This window comes from Ammospiza caudacuta, chromosome 1, assembly GCF_027887145.1.
Source record: "Ammospiza caudacuta isolate bAmmCau1 chromosome 1, bAmmCau1.pri, whole genome shotgun sequence".
Classification (NCBI taxonomy): domain Eukaryota; kingdom Metazoa; phylum Chordata; class Aves; order Passeriformes; family Passerellidae; genus Ammospiza; species Ammospiza caudacuta.
In genome coordinates, this window is record NC_080593.1 from 109,036,965 (window position 1) to 109,044,192 (window position 7,228).

Sequence of the window (7,228 nt, forward strand, 5' to 3'; positions counted from 1 at the left end):
GCTGGCAGGACACCGACAGGGTACCACAGCCACAAGACGTGAATCTCAATCCTTCCTTGCTTGCTCTGTTTCTCAGCAGTGCTGGTGGAAGGCCCTGGCTCTTCCTGCAGCCAGTTCCCGAGCTCGCTGGCTCCAAGCTGTTGTTGCATTCCTACAGCATCCCACTCCCCAAGGGGTCGCCACCTGGGCCTGATGCTCTGAATGTTACCAGAATGACACTTCTGCCCTTTCTTTTCAGATTATACAGGATCCAGAGTTGATGTGATGCTAATCTGGATTGCTTTTCTCCAGGAAAGCACTCTTCTCAGTGCTCGCTCTGTAGGTTATGCTAAGATGGAGCAACGCCAGTGTGTCCATTACTTTGTGTTTCTTACCATTTCACTCATGACTGTGCTCCATTTTTTGGACTATTTTCGTCCATTTTTTCTGTTTGCTACACACTTCACCATCATCATCATCACTACTATAATACTTGTAGGAAACCAAAAATAAAAAAAGAAAATTTGAAGAAACCGTATATTTCTAAGGTTGATATGCTTCATGGTGATCTATGGTTATTATTATATGGTCTTGAATTGAGCTTCATGGTGATCTATGATTATTATTACATGGTCTTGGAGTGAGCTCAGAGAGTAACTGTTGTAGTACCTGTGTGCTCAAATTGGTACTTTTGTAGTTACTACAAACAGCAGCAAAGAACCCTACCAGTGAAGAATGCCATGGCCTAAATCAGTGTAATCAGAACCAGCCATCTCCCATCCAGTTAGTAACAGAATTATGAAGACTGGGGTTTTTTTTAGCATATACTTGTCCCTGGAGAACTGGTGAGGTGTCTGAAGGTGTCCCAAGGCTACAGGCACAGCAAACATGTTCCCATGAAATACACTGAAACTGGGAATGCCACAAAATGTTTTTCTTTTTCCACAAGTGTGACATCCAGATGCCATGCTCTGGTTACCCAACTCCTGTGTATAAAGGATTTTGCACTGGGGTGTTTTGGTGATCGCAGTGTTTGAGACAATGTGGGTTAGATGCCAGCCACATAAACACTGCCCCTGGGATCTGAATGTTCCATTTTGCTCTTCCACACTTGCAGGCTGGCTTTTGAGGGGAAAAAAAAAAAAAAAGCTTGTGGGATGCCACAGGTGAGGAACCTTAAAATGAAAGGAGTAATTTCCCATTTTATTTCCACAAATGGTCCAAACTAAATATGTGAATTATTTTAGTTCATTCCTATTTCCATGCAAAATACAGGAGAGCAGTGTTTGAAATGCAACTCTGTCAGTTTCTAGAGGGAAGATATAAGATCATTCATTCACAGCTGTTAAAACTATCTCCTTTGCCTCATTTTCTCTGGAGATTAATTTTTTTTTTTTTTTTTTTTGCCATTTGTGACGTTTTTTCATTCATGTGTTTAACATTTTGGACTTCCACATTCATAAATAGCAACAAATCTAAACAAACATTGAAAAAAGCCAGTCTGAAACTTGTTTTTTTTTTTTAACCATGCAAAGGGAACTCCACATTCAAAATCAACATTTAAATAATGGCACAGATGCATACAAGCAGGGAAATAGATAGCTACAATGGAAATGTGCCACATGTCTCAGAACACATAACCACAACAGGGTGTCTCTTTTATGACTTCCTTAATGCACTGCAATATGCCTGGATATCAAAGGACATATGGTATATTTTCCCTTTAATTGCACATTTCTTTGCTCTTGTGAGTTACTCACAACCTTAACATTATTTAATTGTAATTTAGATGCGTAAATCTCAGTCATCATCAAGAATTTCAAATGCAAATATGTTTCAATGAGATCTTACTTCCACCTCTATTCCAACTTTTGTCGGTGAGTATTTGAGTATGTCATACTTTTTGAAGAAAGAAGAATTCGGACAGAGGAGGATCAGTCCTTTTCTGAAAGACTTTTTCCTATGTTTCCAACTCATATTTCTCAGTAACAAGTTTTTTTCTGCACTTGTATTATCTAAATTTCCACAGAGTCATGGACATTTCCATCCACAAGAAGGAAAATACTGATTCATTAACATTTTCAAATGTATATTTAAATTTTTTTAAAAATTAAATGTAGTATTTATGAAACTATATATGCAACAAAGGCACAGCAAAGAATTTTATGGTAGTACCACTTGCTTAAAAACCTTCATTACTACAGGTCTTGATAAGAAAGTTAAAGATTCTTCCTGTGAGCCAGGTGTTTCTTAGACAAAGCTTTTAACATACATAATTTTTGGTGAAAGCACCTAATTTTGTGACCTCACTCCAACTGATAGCAACCTACCCACTTTATAATAAGGATAACTCAGGATCTACTGGTAATAGGATAGTGGTGAATTTGAGTCTCTTTTTCAGACCCCTTTTTCATCTTAAAATTTATTAAAAAAAAGAGGGTGTTTACACTGGTGTTTTGTAACATCAACAATACCATCAGATAACAGAGCAGATCCCAAGGAAAAAGGGTCTTCTGGTAGATGAAAAAGAAAATGCCATTTTTTTGGTTTGGTAGAAGAAAAAATGCCATTTTTGGTTTAGTATTTCTTTGCTAACTGAACTTGGTGATCTCATAACATTTTTGGATTTTCTATATGCCCAGTCTCTGTTAATCCATCTTGTGGCAAAATGAAGCTTGCACCTCAAGGTCTGCCTATGTAAATTGTTGATGTTCAAATTCTGTGTATTTTAAACCCAGCAACTTGTTATCAAAATACACAACAATATCAGAGTGGTTTATAGGGTAAATAGTGCTTTTTGCTTCCTAAAAGGGATGATGCTAACAGAACAAATTTGTCTTGAATTTATTCTGCCAGCTTCTTGCCTGATTGTTGGGGGTTTTTTTCACAGAATTTTGTAATTTCCATTCTGCGTTGGCTATTGTATGGAATAGTAATAAAAAGCAGCATGTGAAATGCAAGCCTGTATATTCCTGTATGAAATGAAGTACTCAAACAGCACTGCACACTTCAAGGATATTGGCAGCTCTGCCACATTCCAGAGGGGCAATAACAAACCCAGAAAAAAAATCATTGGGATGCTAAACTTTTATTCTACTACCTGTCGTTTTAGTCTGCAAATATAAATATTTAGAATAAAGAAGCTCACAGCAGGTTCAGCAGCTTGCACTAATGGGAGTAAGTGCAGTATCTGCAGTGAGAAAATCTTTCCATGTCCTGATTTTATTCTTCAAAAGGGAATCTCCAGCTACTAGAAACATATGCTATAAATAAAAAATAGCAGAACATCTAATCTAAACCTCCTTAGAGCTGCAAATTCCTCAAGTATTCTTAGAGGTTAATATTTTATTTTATGGCACAGAAGCAAAGTGCTGCAGTTCACTAACTTCAGTTTTTGAATGTTGAAAGCAAAGCAGGAAAGACAAACATGAGAAGGCACTGCCAAGCCATACTGAAGAAAAGGTAGCAATGATCTGGAAGATCACTGAACTTGCATATCTGGTAAAAGGCAACACATTTGCAGTGAAGAGCCCTACTGTTCTTCTGGGAACTCTCACATCTGCATCATCTCCAGCATCTACCTTCTGAAGACTCATGACCATGAAGGACAGAGGAGATGACCGAACAACTAGAGGGCAGTACTTCCACCTTGTCACAATTCCCATCAGCTTCCTGAGGGGAAGTAGAAAGTGCAAATTATGTCGAGTGTGATTTCCTTTCAGAGACTCTGATCCCATGAGGTAAGGAAGAACCCCCTAATTCTGCTGGCAGTGCTCTTTCCAGTGCTGTCCAAGATGCTCTTGCCCTCTGTGGGGAGGGCATGTTGCTGGCTTACAACCACCTTGTCCACCAGGACTTTCAGGTGCTTTTTGCAGTCATCCCTCTGTAGGAGAGATATTCTGTGCTGTTCTTGTGAGCCAGCAAAGGCCTCCTGAAGATAAAGGAAAGCCCCATATCTCTCCCGAGGAAGACACCAAGGTTGTCACCATGGAGACAAGATGGAGGAGAGAAAGTAAAGAGATACAGACTCTAGCTGGCTCACGGAATGATGTGGCTCCTTGGTCACCCACTGAGAACTTTCTTTCTTTCCTATAACTAATGGGCAGTGAATGTGCATGTTAAGTGAATGTAAATATCTTGAAAAAGTATAAAAGCAACATGTTGCTGTAATAAATCTCTCTTTCACCCTTCTGATGGAGTCGTGGTACTTTGTACTGTGTTGTGCTCTGTAATGACATCCCTCAGCATGAACTGGTGCATGGGGTTGGTTCTTCCCAGGTACAGGACTTTGCTCTCCCCTTTGTTGAATTTCATATGGTTCATGTCTGACTATTTTTTCAGTCTGCTGAGGTCATCCAAGAGCAATGGTGTATCAACAACTCTCACTCTTGGAATATCTGTGAACTTGCTGAGGGTCCAGTTCCCTGCTGTCAGCCACGTCAGTAATGAAGAAGTTGAGCAGCACTGGCCCCAGCAGTGACTCCTGAGATGTATCAGTGTTGGCTGGCCCCAGCTGGACTCTGTGCTGCTGATCCCAGCTCTGTGAGACTGACAGTTCGGCCAATGTTCGTTACGCCTCATTGTACCCTTCTTTAGTTTGTACTACATCAGCTGGCCTATGAGACTGTTGAGGGAGATAATGTCTAAAGACTTAACTAAAGCTGAGATATTAAAATACCCCTCTCTGCTCAGGCAGTATTTCTGTATTATTCCTCCAGATTGCCTGTCCTTGCTTCCACCTCTGGTATGCTGCATTTTATGTTTGGGTTTTGTCAGGAGCTGCTTGCTCATGTTCATCCATGCAGACCCCTTGCATCTTTGCGTGTGTGTTTCTTTTCAAGAAGGAGCAAAAAGGAGGAGAAGGAAGATGCTTTGTGTGAGTACAGTCTGTAGGAAGAGGGTCCCAAGGCAGAGAAGGTCTGCTGCGAAAACAGGAGAAAACATTGAAAAAATAGTAACTATGTTGTTTTCTAGTATTTCTTTTATGGATGTAGCAATGCTTTCTTTTCCTTTTATCCGACATGAAATTTTAAAGCATGCCTCTCATACAAAAATATACTTTTAAAAAGTGTTATTCCATAATTGCAATATATTCTTTTCCAAGTAAAATAACAATATATCTTACTATTAAGTCAGTCTGAAAATCAAGTTGAGTTTGCTCTTGGTATCAGTAAGAAAAATTCTAAGTTAAAAGACTAATTAGAAACCTTGCTGATGGGAATGGGGGCCATAAAAATACTTATGCCTCTTTTATGTTGAGTCTATAGGAATAAGAAAGTTTTTTTTCCTAGACTGTAACCTTCATTATTAAATACTACTAGTCTTGGAGTAATGACAAAATGCAGTTTTGTGTCATTTTCTAAATACATTCACAGTCTAGCTATTAGTGTGTATATATTTGTGAAAGAATAAGGTACTATTGCTCAAATAAATTCATTACCCCATTTTGCTCTTTGCTACTCATAAATGCTGTATTCTTCCTTAGTCATTCCAAGTGAGCCTTTGATTCTCCATCTATGATGCATCATTTTACCCTGTTGATTTAGCTAGTGAGAATAATTCAGTTTGGAATAATTATCTTTTGTTCGATTCAATATTTAGATATCTATTGAAAAAACTAAACATGGATTTTATTTTTCTTTGTCTTTCTCAGAATTCCTCCCAACAGTTGGTCATCATCAACTTGGAAAGTTGATTAGATAGAGTTAAGGAAAATAAATTATAACCCACGAATGAAGAATTGAAATAACTTTGTTCTCTGGAGAAAAGAAACAAAAAAATTTGAATTAATCAGAAATTATAACAAGGAGAGCCAAGTGAAAAAGAGAGTGGTCAAATCAGGTGAGGAGAAGCAGATTAAACCTTCTATGTTTATTGATATTTATTGGTTTAGACCTAATTTTTCTAAGCAATGTAAAGAATTGTAAGGCTAGAACAAAGGACAAAATTTTAGTTGACTGACACGTAACATAAAACTGTCTATAAAAACTCTTTGCTGGCATATTTTAAGATATAAGTTTTATGAGCTCTAAAACAAGTATAATTGATGGCTAGATTGTATGTACCTATGGTCTGGACTTTTGAAAAGAGCAAATATTTTATATTAGAATTATGAAATCATAGCCTGTTATTCTTCTTAAATGGCCAAAATATCAGCTTATGTCTTTTAAAATAATAAACTATTGTCTACATTTTTGCATGTGATATTTTACCTTGCGTATACTTTATATAAAATAGTCACAGAAATTGTAAAGTTTGATGTTGGTTGTGATATACCAAAGCTCTAGTCTTAGGTAAACGAAAAGGAGAATATTTATCATAAGAAAATTGTGTAATAAAAGAGATGAGTTCTGTATGTAACGTACTAAAAGAGCTTTTCTTTCTTGAGTACTGGATAAGAAGATACATTTCTGCAAGGGAAAGACTGTGTGTGTTCTGTAAACCCTCTTTTACATCAGTTCGTTAGAGTTAGTAGGAGAGCATCTTTGAGGAAGAGTGACTAAGCAAGGGAGGGGTTGCTTATGTTGTATTTCAACCATGCTCGAGATGTTCAGCTCAAAATCCTTGTTTATCACTGCTTATCACCCTATCATTAATTTAATTTCTTCAGTCCATTGACAGATCTGACACAGTGCACAGTTTCCTTTTTTATTTATTTGCATCTTCTAAGAAAAAGGTGTTATCAGGGGAAGCTCAGCTGACCTTCAAACAACTGAGAAAGGAACAAAGTTCTTATCTGCTCTTGAGATATTGACTAACTTTCATTCCATTAGTCTTTCTCAGAAATTTTCAAAACAGCAGTTGTCACGTTACTTTCTTTCTCTATAAAAGGAGCTTCTCATAAATCTCTGTAGTGCATCTGCCTTCAAAACTCATCCCCACCAAAATACTTATGAAACCAGTGACAGCATTTAAGTTCCAGTCTGGAATTATCTTACAGCTAAGTAAACCTCACAGCAAGCTGTTACCAAAATTCTTATTTTTCCTTCAGTCCCCTCTACACTCACTTGTGTTCCCACTCTGTTTCCTGTGCCATCGCTTTTACTTGTCTGATCATGTAGTGAGATGTTTAAGGAAGTTAATTGGCAGAAAACCAATTGCCTTTCTTTAAAAGTGCCTGATCAGTTTCACAGATTGAGAGCACATGAGTTCCAATATCAAAGCAAGGGAAGATGATCCTGGGGCAGAAGAGTGGGGCAGCTTTACCCTTCTTTGTCAGCAGTTAGCTTTTAGAAGATTGTAGCCATGA